We start from the raw sequence: 14,217 nt of genomic DNA, 5'->3' as shown, positions 1-14,217 counted from the left end.
TGGTGTCCGTTGCTGCTCTAGTTCTCGGACTACTCGTTGGCACTGCGTTAGGAGCAAATAACGAACGTGCTTCTACGTCATCAGGACTGTGTGACGTTAACGCAGCTACACTGAAACGCGAATTGGGAAGTATTTGTGAACCCCCAACAACTCTGCTCAACGTTCGTTATGGCAGTGATGATTTTTTTCTGTGCGACGAAACGACTTCTAAATTGGAAACTTCTTCTCAACCAACGGAAGTGATATTTGACCAAGCTGAGGCGGTAGGCTTCCCTTTACAAATGTCGTGTTTTAAATTGTATTTTTTCATTGTGGAATAATACTATCTTGAGAACACATTGCATCATTAGGCGTGAGCCCAACGAGCGAGTCTTTCTTATAATTGAAGGCTTTAAGCTGTGTGTTTAAATTTACTTAAAGATCAACGTGTTTTTAGCCAACAGGGATTCCAATAATTACGCCATGTATGGTAAGGTGTCGGTATGCAATTCAACAACTATAGATTAAAAAAAAAACTTATGCGTTTGATGCAAAATAAATGTTTAGTTTGACCATATTAAAGACGTATTTTGTCATTTTGTATTTATATATTAATACATGTTCTCTCCTTCTCCCCTACATGGAAAAATTGGTCCCAGCCTGGTCACGTGTAGGGATGCTGAGATATCTTCGAGATTGCCAACCCCATTTTAGGGCATTTTGTGCTGCATTTTAGCGTATAAAATAACCTTATAGGCGAATGGAAATTGTGACGTAATAACGTCAGCGCTGCATCGACTTGCGCGTGACGTAGGGTATGGAAGGACTTAAATTTCAATACCGGAACCAACCTCCTATCATTATTGGTTCCGAAGATATGTACGAGATTAGCTCCCCCTTATGAGCTATATGGGAGCGCGTTTTGTTTACGAAATGTCCCGAATTTGCGCATACTTTGACGCGCTAAAAACCAGTGACCAAATATCATTCCGGACACCCCGAGGATGCATCTTGAAGGGTTAAGCGTCCCCTACATGGAAAAATTGGTCCCAGCCTAGTCACGTGTAGGGATGCTGAGATATCTTCGAGATTGCCAACCCCATTCTAGCGCATTTTGTGCTGCATTTTAGCGTATAAATTAACATTATAGGCGAATGAAAATTGTGACATAATAATGTCAGCACTGCACCGATGTGCGCGTGACGTAGGGTATGGGGAGACGTAAATTTCAATACCAGCAACCAATCTCCTATCATTATTGGTTCCGAAGATATGTACGAGATTAGCTCCCCCTTATGAGCTATATGGGAGCGCGTTTTGTTTACGAAATGTCCCGAATTTGTGCATACTTTGACGCGCTGAAAACCAGTGACCAAATATCATCCCGGACACCCCGAGGGGTGAATCTTGAAGGATTTAGCATCCGTGTAGGGATGCTGAGATATCTTCGAGATTGCCAACCCCATTCTAGGGCATTTTGTGCTGCATTTTAGCGTATAAATTAACCTTATAGGCGAATAAAATTTGTGACGTATTAACGTCAGCGCTGCACCGACGTGCGCGTGACGTAGGGTATGGAGAGACGTAAATTTCAATACCAGAACCAACGTCCTATCATTATTGGTTCCGAAGATATGTACGAGATTAGCTCCCCCTTATTAGCTATATGGGAGCGCGTTTTGTTTACGAAATGTCTTGAATTTGCGCATACTTTGACGCGCTGAAAACCAGTGACCAAATATCACCCCGGACACCCCGAGGGTGCATCTTGAAGGGTTTAGCGTCCCCTACATGGACAAATTGGTCCCAGCCTGGTCACGTGTAGGGATGCTGAGATATCTTCGAGATTGCCAACACCATTCTAGGGCATTTTGTGCTGCATTTTAGCGTATAAATTAACATTATAGGCGAATGAAAATTGTGACGTAATAAGGTCAGCGCTGAACCGACGTGCGAGTGACTTAGGGTATGGAGAGACGTAAATTTCAATACCAGAACCAACCTCCTATCGTTATTGGTTCCGAAGATATGTACGAGATTAGCTCCCCCTTATGAGCTATATGGGAGCGCGTTTTGTTTACGAAATATCTTGAATTTGCGCATACTTTGACGCGCTTAAAAACAGTGACCAAATATCATCCCGCACACCCTGAGGGTGCATCTTGAAGGGTTTAGCGTCCCCTACATGGAAAAATTTGTCCCAGCCTGATCACGTGTAGGTATGTTAGATATCTTTGAGATTGCCAACCCCATTTTAGGACATATAATTCTGTATTTTAGCGTATAAAATAACCTTATAGGCGAATGGAAATTGTGACGTAATGACGTCATCGCTGCAACGACGTGCGCGTGACGTAGGGTATGGAGATATATAATCGCTACCAGTCTCAGATACACATGCTTTATTGCATAATGATTGCTTTAAATAATGATCCTTTAGTGCATGAGACGATCAACAATGACTTCAAGCCTGCTCAAAACATATTTATTGTCAAAAATAAGATTTAATTTCCAAACTTCGAGCAACATTGTTTATACCGGAAGCCGCCATTTTGATTGAATTTATTGAAACCCATGCTGAACCGATCGATATACAGTATTAAAACACTACGCATCGGTATCAAATTATCCTTGATTACTTTAAGCCTTTTAATAAATTATTACTTGAAAAAATCTGCTTGGCGATCAAAATGAAGGTGCGGGCGCACAAAATTTTTTTTTTTTTTTTTTACATTTTCAAAAAAATAGGAGCGGTAAATCCGCGGAACGAAATATCAATTTTGTGTGGCCTAAAGTATGCATTTTGAATCAAATCAATGAAAATAAGATATTTAAGATTTTATGAAGTAACTGTATCAAATGAAAAGTGGTACTTAACTTTAGTAAATGACCTAAGTTGAAAATGGCTTGTGTTGTTTTATCGATATCTTCCAGGTAAAGGCTTTAACATTGCGAACTGCTTTAAGTTCCCCGACCCCCCCCCCCCGTGATCACTTACGTGCTTTTATTTATCATTCCAAGAAGGTATGCATGTAAAATAAATGTATTATCCAAATGTGTTTTAAACACACCACCGTATTCCGGTCGTAGTATTATTATTTGAAGAAAAAAAGCTTTGTTTAAATTTGAAAACATCTTCTTTTCGTAAAACGTTATACTTTAAAATATTTAAGCAATTTCATACAATACGGGTCATTGTGTAATTGAGTCATCCCGTTTCATATTTCTAACATGGAATAATGACATATTAAGTACATCTTAGGATAAATCTTGAGTGCTATCACATTACAACGCAGTTATAATGAAAACTTTCACGATGATAATGGCGGATATGTCACATAATTATCACTCAAATGGAAATTCAAATATCTTCATAAAAACGAGACAGATATAAAAACGAAAAAAATCCTATAAGTGTCATACACTGCATTAAACTGCCATTAATTGCAACCAAACATAATAAAGATAACGTTTTCACGTGACAAGTTATTTAGTTCGAAAAATTTAAACATTACAGATATCGTATTTTATATGACTTCATTACGATTTTTCGCATATTTTTTCATGAATTCAATCAAATTAATAAATTTGAAATGTTTAAGAGCCATATAGAACACTTAATTATTTTCGCGTTAAAATAATTACCTGGCTTTTATCAATGTTTTTTTCGAGTTTCCTCTTGATAGATATTATGTTTTATATCCTCCATTAATATCGCGAAACTTTCCAAGAAGGCTACGTGGTTATACGAAGGCAGAAATATGACACTGTGAAGGGAATGTGTATTGGTTTTAATATAATTATTAGTGATAATGCGTTCGGAACATCTCGCGGGTGCATCAGCAACAATGCATATATTGGTTGTGTTTAAAATAACCCTGGTGCAATGGGCTTGCGCATGTGGCGTGTTTATCTTCTTGATCGCGCAAGCGCCGTTTCTTACCATCAGATTTAGCAATAATAGTAGCTGTCAGTCAGTTTCGTCCATTACCGTTGGTTGGCTGATGTTGAAAACAGACCCATACTTTGGAACAATTGATGTTTTACTTATCCAATAGTATTTGATGTAATTTTTGTCGACTTTTCTTAATTATTTCTTTTCTTTAAATCTGGATATTCTATGAATATATTTTCGTATGCGTATTTCATTACGATGCCTGATACTCCATATTTAACCGGTATCATTTGAAAGAGGTTTAAAATGGTAATATAGGAATAAAAAGAAAATTTAAATTAGTGTATATTAACATAATTTTGTAATACTTCCTTGCTGTGGAGAACGTTAACTTCGTTTTGATATCAAAAATATTTTGCAATACGAAATGGTAAGAGTATTATAAGTATAAAGAGAAGCTTTTTCGTTACATATATCTCAGTCATGAATATGTATTTGTTGCTCAAGTTACTAGTTCGGTAAAATTTGATGTCTTACTCAACTTGAGCTGAATAAAAGCTTCTATATTAAAAAATGCATTTTTTAAGTATTGGCAATACTAATTATTTTTGTTAAATTATTCCCTGAGTTATATTGATATATATTTTTCGCCGAGTTCTCTCTATATAATCATAGTGTGCTAACATCATAAGCTCCCATTTAAATCAAGGCAGCTGTATATCTGAAAAGCAAACTGTTTAGTATCGGAGTGTTATAACATTGCTGACATAGAAGTCATATACATTTGAGACATGAACAAGATTTCCGACAGAGAAATTATTGTTTCGATGCAAATGTAATTAAATTGTTCTGAAAAGAAGCAACACAACCTATTGTTGTAAATAACGTTGATAATTGATAGGCTGTCATGGACGAGACAATATGCTTAATAATGTAATGAAAAGAAGGTTCCAATCAAGAGATAAATTGTTCAAATATATAAAGACTCTGGCACTGGAACATAGTCATACCTATGACGTTTTTTACATGGTATTTCTCAACAAAATTGTGTTCGACAAAATTAATCAACACACTTTAGTATATGCTACACTGGAAAATGGTTTTGATTTTAAAAATAATTTGCAAACTCAAAATGTTAACAGTATTATATGTTTTAGAATATTTGTTAATTTGTTAATTTAATAGCTTTAAAAGGCCGCTGGTGTTTGTAACCCTTTTTGTCGCAGTCATCTTAGTCATAGTATGACTTTGTTGTCCAGTTTACTATATTCCCTACATTATATTGATAATAAAAATTCTATGCTGATTTCCCCTCTATGTAATTATAATATGGCCACAGGAAAAGCTCCTATTTGAATCAAAGCGAATGCATATCAGAAAAGCAAATTGACAAGTTTCTGATTGCATTTTGTTGCTGGCAAGGAATACAGATACAAATCAGGCATACACATATTTGAGTAGACAATCAACGACCGTTGCCATGCCTTCCAAATTCTATGCCAAATCGACATCTTTAATTAAAACTGCTATGAACTATTCTGTAACCATTTAAGTAAATACATATGAATGTCATTAACTGGCCTTATTTTCTCAATCAACTAATAAAAGGACCAAGCTAAACACATCATTTTTATTTCTGTATAGGTTGTGTAGTATTTACATTTTGACGAGTTCTTAGACTTTTTGAAGAAATTATCTTATACTAGAAACTACTTTTAATTTAAAACATCAATGTTAAGATAGTGGTATGTAAAATTAGACACTTAAGCTATTCATGCTTGAGATTCTTTGGAAATCAGGAACCCGATGTACTCACTGTTTGAAAACGTGTTTCTGGTTTTGTTAAACACTCCGGTGGAAAGTTATTCAATCTTCAAAGTGTATGTTTCGTCCCTTGTTTCAAATGAGACGTTTTTGAACAACATGTATCAATGAGCTCCATGTAAAAAAACGTGGATCTTTTACAAAACTGAGTTCATGGAAATATGAACAGCTTACCATCCACGAGCCATTGGATGGTCGTTTACCACTGGAAACCAAAGAGCGGTCTTAACAGGCGTGGAAATTGTTAGTTGAGTTTATGTCATGACCAGAAACGTTTTAAACCAACTGTGGTAGTGTTGTGAGTATTCATTACGATTGTCATTTAGTATTCATAATTATTTCTTTCAACATTGCATCTGTCCAATTGAAAGCAGGGTTCGTTCACTTTAAATTCCTATGGTACAATTCCCGCAATGTCAACGTTCATACTTGACAACAGGGCAACACACAGCGAACTTCCAAAACGAGTAAGGCTCGTAAACAACCAGACTCAAGTCTCAACTCCTTTGCTGCTTTTCACTTTCTCTTACTAAATATTTTATCATTGTTTCATTTTAATACTAATACTTTCCCTTCAATTTCATAATTTTCACGGTTGTAATGTGTTGTATTATTAGTTATAATATCAAATAGTTATCACAGCAAGCCTTTGAGGACTCGAATGAAATTCCTCAAACATTTCTCATGTATGTTTCTTTGATAACGAGATCCATGTTAAAAAAGACAAAGTTTCAATATTCAGAGCAAATATTTACTTATACTGCACACATCAATTCGGCAGTTGGTGATTATATAAATGTTCGTCAATGTTAATGATTTCAAAGTATGGTTTATAGCATTGCGTGGGACATAGTGTAGTATAGGGTCATACAATGAAGCCTGTGTCTAACGTCCGGTTTCATTTTAAGGTGTACCTATCAGAGAGTAACAATATGTCAAACGTCTAGGAAAATACAACATTGTTTTCGCATTATAGCTTTTTTTTCTTTTTTATATGTATACAGCCGGCGTCTGTAAAAGAAAAGGAATACAGTTAATACCTGAATGTTTATAAATTTCTGAAGCTTGTTATTTAAAATTGTTCAGGCCACGCCTAATTGATTCATCTGACTTGTTCATCGGATTTCTTTCAAAAAATAATGGAGTGAGCGAGCGAAATAATAATAATAATAATAATAATAATAATAATAATAATAATTGTTTTGCATTTAGCAAAAAAGAGAAACGAGCGAAGAGCGAACAAATATATAATATAGTCATTTAACTCACTTTTGCTCACATTTTATTCACTTCTTAACTAAACAATGATATTGTAAACAGTACAAAGATAACATCCAATGAAAGAATGATAACACTAAAAGATAAGTCTATACAAATATTAGTTTTGAGATCAAACAAATGCTATTTGAGAAAAAGCAAATATATTTCTTTGAACTATCTCATAGTCACCAGCCTGACCAGTGGCATATCCAAATCTATTAAAGAGGTTTTCCACTTTTCCTTAGGAAAACTTGGTTAAAATATTCTCTTTTAAAATCCATTGTCATATCTCATGCCAAGGAAATGACTACACAAGGCGACTTGAAAAATAACTCACAAAATGAATATAGGTATTTGCAATCAAATACAAACTACAGCTATCACTCTTGCTTTGACTACACGATTGACCTTGGTAGCCATCTAAGTTCTGGAAGAGAATTTACAATAGACCTTCACCGTATTGTTAACCAGCTGAAAATATGTCACAGAAAATTCCAGCTAGCGCCAGATTGATTTTAGGCTTTCTCAGAATTTAACGCCTATCTTTTTTAAACTTGCAGATCTTCATTATTATTTTTTAGATATCTTGCTCAAATTTAGACCGGTAATAGAAAACATAAGCATATATACAAACGACACTTTTACTTCTTTTGTACTGCAAATACTGATTGTGTCAATTTTCATATATAGCAAAAAAAATATCTAAAAAAATACAAGAATATGCAATATTTTTTCATAGACAAAAACCACTCAGCATAAATATTTAACACTTAAATGATTTCGAGATATAGCTTAAATATACACATGAACATCTAAACAATCTACAAACATTTATTCGCAACACAAAGTGTGATTAATACCTTTTTCCAATCACACACTCTGACACCATTTTTTTTATTCTTTTTGACTAATATTTACAAAATATACACAATCCGGCTTGTTTGATGTTGTTGTTTTTTTGTGAATGGTAAAACTCATGGGATTGCATGAAGCACATTTGAATGTCAGTCAGTTTGATTTTTAGCATCATCCTACTGTCCACGAACATTGACTCATCGGCGACCAAGGCCTTTACCACCAGCACGGCCTCGTTGCCTCATGGGGACAGGAATTTCATGATCCGCTGCATCGGAGGAATCTGTAATTTTAATAAGAAATATTATACATAAATGTTCATTGTAGTATAATGTAGTATGCATTACTGAAACAGTTTTATGATAACACAAGAAATGTGGTGCTCGTTTCTTGGCCAAACTTTATTTTTCAATTACTGTACATGCATTGTATATGAATGAAATAAACACTATACTTTTATCTGTAGCAAAATAAAAACACACATGAATAAATCATTAAATGTATAATTAATTTTGAAGGAAACAAATAATACAAAAAATACAGCATATTTGCTATATTAACAGCAAAACAACAAAGAAGTTAAAATACACACCTGAAGCTTTTACCTGGACAAGTGTAGAAAGTATAGATGACCGATTGGAAACCATCTTTTCATTGTAACGGTCATCCAAATTCCCGTCAAATATGTCCGAACCAAATTCAAACTTTGGATAATCACTGTCATTCACGAAAAAAATCAGCACTTCTTGCCCAGTATATATACGATTACACAAATGAAAACAAACAGACTTTAAATGGTGGTATAATTGTCATTTGTTAACGTAATTTTAAGGAATTAGGAAGTGAAATAATGTGTTCGTGTTGCCAATTTAATCTCGACCATCTAGACGATTGTATCCGGGTCTATATCGTTCATTGATTATAATTAGAGCGGCTGCATGATTGAGCCGGTGCTTTGATAATTCTTACGATCGAAAAACGCGGTTAGAAGGGAAAAGGCCACATTCTACTAAACAAATTAGCGCTCTTAAAAAAAACAACTAATTTTACACGGTGCGGTCGCAACTGACAAAATAATAAACATATATTCTTTTTGCTTTTCTGAAGAAATAGGTGTTGGAAATCCGATGAACAAGTTATTAATTTTGTGAGCAGTTCCGATAAATTTGACTCACAAACTTAATATTTATGTATTAAGACATTTCCCTGAAAACGTAAATGCTTTTTGATTGAATATCTGACAAAAATGATTTCGTAAAACATGCTTAACTCCTTATTGCAGCTCTTCATGTTGTATCGGATATATGAGACATGTTTGCTAAATATTGAAGCTCAAAAATAAAAATGAGTTGATGTGTTAAAACAGTTAAAAAAATTGTTCCCACAATCGACTTTTGCATCGCTGCCGACCCTTAAAAGACATCGCGAGTGTACAGGGGGGATTTTGATCATACCCTATGCTCAAATGATCAGCTCTGATTTTGTTCATGAACTTCGATTTCGGCTCTGTGCCGTCCGTGCTCTGTATTGTGTATGATCGGTTATAATACTGAAAAACAACTTCAGTATTCCATTATAACATGAAACGGCCACCTGGGTTCCATCTCGGTAAAGGCATGGTATTTCTGTCATGATACCTTTTAACACGTTTGAGCTTTATGTCGATTTCGACCTTGGCAAAATCAACCTTAGGCACCGGGCCCTAACTTCTCGAAACTTCTTAAGCTTAACAGGCTTAAGACGCTTATTTCAATTAGCCAAAATACATACTGAAAGTGAATTGTGATAAATGAAAAATGGTTTATTCTGATAATCAAACAGATTATTCCTACATGATTTCTAAAAATTCTTGAAGAAGTAAATATAACACATTTTATAGAACAACAAAAATAGTGAGATTAGCTAAATCCTGTTATAAGGGACTTAAGAAGTTTCGAGAAATTGGGGCCGGGGATTTAAGAAGATTTGCAGATGAATATCTTAATGGAAGATGAATGTTGTGAATTTTTAACAAAGCAGGGTGTGCGTCGGTGTTCGCGTCTTCAGCCTTTTGTAATATACGTTTCGCAATTTTGACTGCGGATTCTGCATGAGCATTAGAGCAGGCAATTGAAGAACATGACGTCACGTGTTGATCCTCTATTTCACCAATCTTACCAACTCGTCTCATGTGAACTATTTTGCGTTTACTGTTTTTATCTGTATGGGACTACCGAGTCGGCTGAAATAAACTTTGAGCTTCGTAACTAAGGTTTTGCTTGAACTGTTTTGCGAATTGTCTCTTTGCGATAGTTAAATGCGTCGACCAAACAATGTTTTCTTTGTATTCGAGAATAAAAGGTTGCATTAGACATTTTGCCATGGTCGCTTGGGAAATTCATGCTGAGTCTACGATTCCTTTTTGATTTCAAGGCGATCTTTCTATCAAGCTAAAACATGTTCCGTAATCTGTTTCGACATGCCTAGCCAGGACAAAATACCGCAAGGACGGTTAATCACCTTCTGGCAACTGATTTAATTCATATGAACGGATGTCTGAATGTGCTACCCTTGGTATAATGAGGACATCTGAATATGAGCCAATCGTCATACCCTAACTCGTCCCTGTGGTTCCAGAGCTCGGTAGATTATGAGTCACACAATGTCCGCTCGCCCGGCCATCCCTTGAGAATTGCCTGCTTTACAGCCAGCAACTGCTCGACACTTTGCGTTTCAATATGGATTTGTTCTTTTCTTTGATCGCTTCTGTGAGCATCTAATTTGTGCCCCTTCCTGGGTAGGATTCTGCAACATAATTTCTAGATACACGTCACAGATCGGGATGTTTGATCCCTTCGTATGATTAAATTCTATGTCGAGTGTTCGTGATTCCATAATCAATCCGCAGACGTTACAGGGCTATACATAGTGGCGTTTTCTGGATTGAAATAAGTCACTCTCGACTATAGTCTGCTTGCCTTATAAGTAGTGTTTGAATTTTTGGCATCCAAACGAAATCAATTTGTGCCCAGGCTACTTGAATAGCTGTCAAGTTTTTGACGCGTACGTGACAGGTTCCCCTGTAAGCAGATGACTCTGACGCACATGGACGATGCGTCCACATTGAGCGTGATGAATTTCTCAGTTTCGAAGTATGTTATCACTTGTGCTTGGAAATTGACCTGTTTGACTCGGTCAAACGAGGAAACTTGGTCACTGTGAACTGTGTTTCTTTCTGCAGCAGACTACGAATTGGACTTGTGATGTCTTTGAGATTTGTTGCGCAGTTCGCCATGCCGAAGCGTGGTTCTAATTCATGGCGTGGTTATGGGATATTCTTGTTTACTATCGCGGGTTTTTTGTCCTTGTCTGCGGACAATCCTTTTTCACCGATCACCTGACCAAAATAGCTGAATTCCGACGGTTATACAATAGCTTGTCTGTGTTGAATTTGAAACCTTTCTCTCACGCGCTGCTGAGGAGGCATCTCCGGGTTTTCTTTCATCTTTCGGTTTCGAACGTCCCCAAAATTTTATATCGTCTACAAGCGATGCAACGCCTGGAATCCTCTCAAGGATCTCATCGATATTCCGATTGAAAATGTCTTACGCTGATTGGATACCCATTGGAATATGATTATAGTTATATCGATCGAAAGGCGTCGCGCATGTAGTTAGGAGTGACGACCCCTTTGATAGCGGATATGAGTCATACCCCTTTGTCGCATCCAGCACGGTAAAACTTTCGCGCCATTTAGCTGTGATGTAACGTATGCTATGTCGTGCATTGCGTTATATAGTATTTTGATGCATTTATTGGGTGCATTCGAGTAAATGCAAAGCTTGCCTGAGTTTTGTTTATCAACACATACTAACACTAATTGTTTGGCTATTTTAATATTGTTCCTTTAATCTAGGTTAAGCTTATTGTTTTGCTCCTGTAACATTGTGCCTTTAAACTAGGTTTTCGCTATTTTGGGCTACTGTAATATGTGTCCTTTTATACTCGGTTTTCGCTTATTGTTTGTCTACTGCATTATTGTGCCTGTAAACTAGGTGTTCGCTAAATGTTTGAATATTATAACATTGTGCCTGTAAACTAGGTGTTCGCTAAATGTTTGAATATTATAACATTGTGCCTGTAAACTAGGTGTTCGCTAAATGTTTGAATATTATAACATTGTGCCTTTAAACTAATATTGCGCGTATTATTTGGCTACTGTAGCATTGCGCCTTTAAACTAGGTTTTCGCTAAATCTTTGGCAATTGTAAAATTGTGCATTTAAACTTGTTTTTCTTTGAACGTCTGGCTACTATAACAGTGACGCCTTTAAAGTAGAACTGAACTGATATTTGACATTTAATTATTACATAACGATATAAAAGATTGATAATTTTCAAGTCTGATACGATATGATATTCAGTTCAAATCATTTTCATAAGCTGGCAATTTTGTTACAAACTACCCCCTGTTCCGCATTTTCCGAAAAACTCGACTGACTTGCGTCCCTTGGCGTTGCTATACATGCGTAGTTGCTTCCTTTGGTACTGCCTCTCGGTTTTGATAGAGAATGAAGATGAAACGGGAGCCAGTCAATCGACATATCAACTTCCGCGTCCGCGAAAATTCAGTAAAAAAACATGGACTTTCCGAGGTTTCCAGTCCACTTACATGGTTTATCACCAAAATAACGAGTAAAACATATGGATTTTGCTTAATCTTCCGAAGTAGACGCTTTTAATTTGAAAGTTAACAGAAGAAATGGAACGAATCAATATGTTCAACCAAGTCAAACACAGAATGTTTGAAACAGTTTCAAACTGACGACAAATCCTTTGTTCCTGAACCGGCTGAAGTCTGAATCTGTGAATAATTTAGTGTACCAGTATCAGTATAATATGCAGGGGCGGTTATACAATTTCAATTGGGGATCGGTGTGTTAGCCCAAATAGGCAACAGCTTTGCCTCTGTCCCATCCACTCCTTTGACCAGATGTGATGTTGAAAGACCAAGAAAAAAATTGCCAGCCATTAAAAATTTAGGCACTTAAATTCTCATGTAAAACGTGGCATAACAGTAGTGACACGCAAAACGATGGCAATGCCAAGCTGATTTAGTGGCAGTCATTTGACTGACAAAAGGAATGTCGTGCTATGTTACAACAAAAGTGGCTTTAAAAACCTAGGTATTTATCGATGGATACTATCAAAGTTTGTATTTAAAGAAAGGCCATCTCTAACCGTCGGCTTGACTAAAGAGTAACATCCCTTTTATGTAAATTAGCCATGGAGTAGATTATTTGCTAAGCTAAAGTTCTCAAATGTCAACCAAATTTTACATCAAGGTTAGCTAGATAAAACCTGCACAAAATGTTAAATCATTTAGCAGAAACTTCAAATGTATGCATCTATTTATAACATTAATTTTGAAAAACTATCTATTGTGAAATTTGCAAAGAAGCGCATATGTTGTTCATTCTAAAGGTGAGAGAACTTCATCATGGTTCATGCTGGCTTTGACCAAACACATGTATTCTCTACATAGGAAATTGGTGAAATTACTACAAACATCTGAACATGATTAGTATGCCATGAATGTACTATGCACTGGCAGTTCCAAACCAGTGCATTTGTAGTCTATGGGATGCTTAGTCACAATCTGCCATTCACGGAATCTGACAGAGTTATACAAATTAACTAGATAAATTACGGTAAGTGTGATACTATTTCAAAGAACAAAGTCATGTGGAAAGATTAAGGACAAACTTGCAACTCTAGAGTCTAAACATCAAAGTGGTCAAGACATGTTAAAGCTGCACTCTCACACATATAGTGTTTTTACAACTTTTTATTCTTTGTCTTGGAAAGAGCAAATTTTGCGTTGGTATCAGCAAATATACGATAAAAGATTGCTGACAAAAGATCAGATCATAGAACTTCATATTTCCATTCGAAAATTCATGTTTTATGGCTTAAATGGTTACTAACGGTTTAAGAAAAATGCATAAAACATCAATTTTTGAACTTAAATATAAAAATCCAGTCATTTTTTTATTTGTCAGCAGTTATATAACTAGTTTCAGTGCATTTTTCGCAAAAATTGGCTCGTTTCAAGAAAAAAATAAGAAGTTGTCAAAACGTTCAATCTGTGAGAGTGCAGTTTTAATTTTATGATATGATGATAAATTTCGTTGATTAATGCTTTTAGCCCAGATCTAGATAATGTCTTGAAAAAACATTATTCACAATACTGATTTTCCATATGAGTATTCCATGTATTCATGAGCATTTTATGATGTTGACTTATTTAAGTTGATTCATCTTCATGATATCCAATTAAAATTATACACAATAAACAATATAACTGATAGCGATACTTGTTTTATACTTATATTAAATGTTGAAAAAGATACTGATATAAAAATA

This window comes from Mya arenaria, chromosome 7, assembly GCF_026914265.1.
Source record: "Mya arenaria isolate MELC-2E11 chromosome 7, ASM2691426v1".
Taxonomy (NCBI): domain Eukaryota; kingdom Metazoa; phylum Mollusca; class Bivalvia; order Myida; family Myidae; genus Mya; species Mya arenaria.
Note: the sequence above shows the minus strand (reverse complement) of the source record.